The sequence below is a fragment of the Aptenodytes forsteri genome, unplaced genomic scaffold, assembly GCF_000699145.1.
Source record: "Aptenodytes forsteri isolate BGI_AS27 unplaced genomic scaffold, ASM69914v1 Scaffold94, whole genome shotgun sequence".
Classification (NCBI taxonomy): domain Eukaryota; kingdom Metazoa; phylum Chordata; class Aves; order Sphenisciformes; family Spheniscidae; genus Aptenodytes; species Aptenodytes forsteri.
In genome coordinates this window covers 3,986,101-3,991,070 of record NW_008795017.1, presented here as the reverse complement: position 1 = coordinate 3,991,070, position 4,970 = coordinate 3,986,101, and positions in this window count along the sequence as shown.

The window sequence follows — 4,970 nt, the reverse complement described above, 5'->3', positions numbered from 1 at the left end:
CCACTGTGCTCCTGGGGATCTTTCTGGAATGGAGAAAGTTCTTAAGGGCAGCCTACGTCAGACGCGCCTTTCACTCCCTGTTGTGGCTTTGTCTTTCAGCAGCTCAGGAGGCTGTGCCTCTTACGAAGAGTGAATGATCGTAATAATAACAAGCAAAGAACCACTGAAATGTCAGGACTGATGTGATACATGTGAAAAGTCCCTGGAGTATGTCCCTTAAAAACAGTTTGGATCCTACGCAGAGAGCGCCAGGCATCTTTCCAGACAGCTTGCTTTGGGAAAGCTGTGCTGCTGCTCACATGGTGCGTGGCATAGGGTTTCTATCAAAACACTTGAGCATGTGCTTAATTTTAAAACCGTGAGCTGTCCTGATGACCCTTTTGCCAGATGGGCTGGGGTGGGGGTGCTGACACATCCTTCTTTCCTGCATATACCCTCTTTCCCCATGTGGAAATCTTGCCCATGGGTGGGTTTCAAGGCGGTGCTGCGTTTGCACAGATTTCTGGCTCTGCAGCCCACCCCATCTTTGCAACAAATCCCCAGGTGCAGTGCACACACTGTGCATTGCTCGAGGGGCACAAGCAGCAGTGTCACCCTGTTGTTGGAGGTTGCAGAGGTCCTTCCTGTGTGTGTGGGGTGTGTTTAGCAATCTGGGGGGGACTTCCTAAACATGTGCCCCCCCGCCAGAGGCACGATGCTGTGGTGAAGCAGCCAGTGAGATTCCTGAGCAGCCTGCACCAGTGCGTCACAGTCATAGTTTAATGCTCATCAGCATTAAGCCCTTTGCACCCAAGGTCTGGATATGGATTTCTGCTTTGGCACTTGTTAGACACCTTTTAAATAGAGGCTTAAATGCCCCTTTACAACACACACAAACTTAGGGGCTCTTGTCTGGCTCATGTCAGGCTCCCCTTGTGACTAGGACCTGTGTGTTTGCTTAGAGTCTTAATTTAAAAGTTATCTTCATAAGGAAACGCAGGATTTCCTCTATTCCTGTGTACATTTCTCACCAAGTAACACCATTGTTTATCCATCTTATGCTCCATTTCCCACTGTGATCTTATCAAGTTTCAAGCGGGAGGGAAAGGAAGCAGTCAGACGCAGCAGCACAGCAATACAACCCCGACACAACGCCTGAGCCATACAACCACATTTTGAAAAATATCCTGACTCCCGGCAGGATTTTGACTATTGATAGCATTGTATAACAAGCTGTGAGAAATGAGTGCAGAGACTTCTAAACACGACTTTGCTTCCAAAGGATCGGGACCCTTCTTGTTCACATGCCCTGAATGCTCATCACCGCGTAGCACTGCTTGTACAGACATTCCTGGAAAATGTGGTTTGTGCCTGTACCAGAGTTTTGTTTCAGCATGAAACCAGAGCTGGAAGTGGTGAACAATAATCATAGTGCGACTGGGTTGTTCAGCCTGCAGGATGGGTTACTGAATCACAGCTGTGGGGCACTTCTGGACTGCTCTGTGAGTGATTCTTGAACTGGTATTTTGAGGCTTTCTGGGGTAAAAATTAGGAAGAGCAAAACTTCCCAGGTATTTGTTGTCTAAATAAGAGGAAATGAGCAAACAGAAAATGAAAGCTGATTTCCAAACATAAAAAAGCAACAAAATTTTGCTTCAAACTGTTTAAAAAAGATCTAAACCCCAGACACTTCCAGTTGAGCCTTTTTTGTTGAAGTCTATGCTTTCCATCCCCCTCATGAATTCTTTGCAGAAGGTATAGTTTTGTCAATTATATTTGTGGTAGGAGACATCATGCTAATCATGGAACTACCAAACAACAGTATATGCCTCTCTGCAAATAGTTTTGATGCTATTACTGACCTTATGATACACGTGTGTATGTATGTATTTTGTGTTCCCATTTATTCTAAAGATATAAATCATCAGTGTTACAATTTCCTGCCTTATTTGATTTACTACAATGAAATGCAGGTGCTTCTTTTGCTGTTAACAGCTATCTTTCCAGGGTAGACATTAGGAAAATATTTTTTATTAATATAACACTTTATTTTGGCTTTCCTACCAACTTTAAGAGCAACTAATGAGAATCTGTTTTACTGGACATGCTAGCTGCTGGTAGGCTATGGTCCTAAGAGATGAATTTCAATTTACGCTTAGCCAGTTGGAAAATACAATCGATCTCCAAGAAGCAAAATAATTTACTTCTCTATTAAGTTAAGGAGTTTTTTGGAGGCAGGACTGGTTTTGGGTACTCTCTATGGATACATCCCTACTACTAAACAAAAGAGAGCCAAGGACTGATCTTCGGGTGGGAGGCCAAGGAGCACAGACTGGTTCGTGTCTGTTCTGCTCCCTCCAGAGCAGACTGGCTGCCTCTACACTAAACAGCGCTTGGCCCTGGCTCTCCACTGGGCCCCACAAAGGGGATGTTGGCCATAAAACCGTGATTATTATTTTTACTGTGTTTTTCCAGTTCCACTTGTCTAAAGGAAAATAAGTAAAGTGCTGCAGCCCACCGCAGCAGTGGTTTTTTCACATGATCCTGGTGGTGTGTTTTGCAGATATTTAGCACAAGGGCATGTGAGGTTGCAAAGCCACCAGGGATAGCGCTGGAGAACTTGTGGGGTGGAGCAAGCCAAATGCCGTACTGTCTAGTCGAATCAGTCTAATAGTCACATTAGGGAAAAGTCCTGCAATGAACCATCTCAGCGTGCTTGCCCACTCTTGTTTTGCAGACAGCTGGTGGGGAAGGTCCAGGACAGAGCCAGAAATGAGCTGGCTGAAGCAGCGCTGGTTGGTCAGGGGCGTAGTGCTAGACTTCCTCCCCTGTCCTCTTTACTTGGGATGTAGATATATTCTGTATGACAAGCACTTTGCCAGGGAGCTTTTTGTAGAAGTGGATGGCTGGGGAGGGTTGGAGGGCTGTAACTTTCCCCTCCCCAACACCAGCACTGCTTGTAGCAGTCTGCACCCCCTGCCCACGCTATGTGATCTGCAGTAGAGATGATTGCTTTGGGGATTGCAGCTCAGGGGTGCCAGCTTGCTGGGAATGAAAGGAGCCACTCTAAAGCCAGGTCAGAGCCTGGCAAGACCATCTCAATGGGCTTTTCTGTCCAGCTTTTAGGACTCACAGGATGCACCTTCTCACCAGCAAGATCCCTGACCTCAGTGGCTGGTGGGCTTTAGGTGAACCTGGTCTAGAGAAAGGCTGTTGTTTTCTCACCTTTCTCACCTGTAGTGGGCAGCAGGCTATGGAGGGAAGAGGACATACCTGGGACAGCCCAGGCAGGAGAACTTTGTGTCAGCAGCAGGATGCATCTGCAAAGCTCTGGGCTTGCTGTGGGAGTTGGATTAAAATCTTCTAGATAACATTTCCCACTACTGTTCAAATTGATGCCGAAATAGTGCTGCAAATGGCAAGGGTTAGGACGCAATTTAGCTGAACACTGCTGTAGGAATGACTGAGCTGCATAAGAAATCTATTATTTTTGCAGATATTGTGGCTTCTGCTTTGTCTCCATCATCTGAGAAGGCAACTCCTGGCATACTAATAAAACTATGGAGTTAATTTTAATTACTGACAACTGCAGCTTGGGTTGCTATGGAAACACAAAGAACTGCCACTTCTACAAGTTTCATCTGTAACTTGCTGTCTGGAAATGTCGTATGGGGTCTGATTCCTCTCTCCCGTCTAGCAGTAGCAAAACAGGCATGGCCACTGCATGAGTCAAGTTTAAACAATACACTATCAGTTTAGGTAAGAGTAAAACCTCCATCTTTTTTCTTATCTGTGCCATTTCTCTGTGATTCTGAAATAAAATTGGTATGTTCCCAGTTTCCTAATGACTTTAAAAACAGTCCCCTGTCAGTTGATGAAGGAAACTAGAGCACAAAATCATTGATATTAGAGTTAAAAAGCAGCTATTAGGTCACGCAGTCCCCATATAAAATTGTTCCTATGCTATTTTTTCCTACTACTTTTCACTGTCTAATTATAAATGCAGCTGCATTTGTAATAAAATCTCCTTCAGCTTTAGTTTCAGGGACAGAATATTATACCTAGAGCACGAGTTGTTGGACAAAGAAGGTTGTCCCAATGTTTCCATTCTGAACTCCCTTTTCAGTTTGCTGCTGTTTTCTTAGACTGAAATTTCTGATTTTTACTCCCTGCCTTTTGTCTGGCAGTAAATAACGTTGGAAAGCTGGAAAGTGGATACTTCGTCTTCCTAAAAGCTATAGAAAAGGCTTGTTTATTTTCTGCATCCAGTTCACTAAAAAATGTCGTGTGTTGAATTGAGGCCTGGAGTTAGCACTGTAATTTATTGAAGTGAATTTAGTGGAGTTACACCCATTAACACCTGGTATTCCTTTCCCTCCCTAGTTATGCATTACTGTTAAAAGTTATGCAAAGTATCTAAGTGGCTGGAGATCCTCAAGGAGCTGGACTTTCCTCACATGACTCAAAGATCTCTTTAGTACTCTTTGCATAACAGGTTTGTGAAAAGCAAATACTGATGCACTTTTATAAAAAAAATAGTGAGTAGGATTAGAGTTGTGCCTTCAGCTTCCTCACAGTAAATGCATTACAGATTTCTACTGTGCCTATAATTTTTAATCCCCGCGCTGCCATACTTGAGCACAATTCCCGCTGATTTCAGCTGATTGTCCCATTTTGATGGCCGAGAATAGGCTTTCTCTCATACTGGCCTAAATAACCATGTGCGAATTTCACTTCAGTTATATACTTCTGCACAGGAGTGTGGACCTGGTCTTATGTCACCAGCACAGCTTTTAACATGGTCTTGTGAACCATTTTGAAATGCAATTAGTTCCACTCCCATTGAGGTCTGAAAGCACTCTGGCTCTTTCCTAGCAAAACAATGTTTGGTGGAACTGCATAAGATGACAGCAAAGAGGTCTTGAGCCTCAAGATGAGGGAAGCAGCAGAGCTCATTAGCTGTCCACAGCATGGTGATTTCAGGGTTGTAT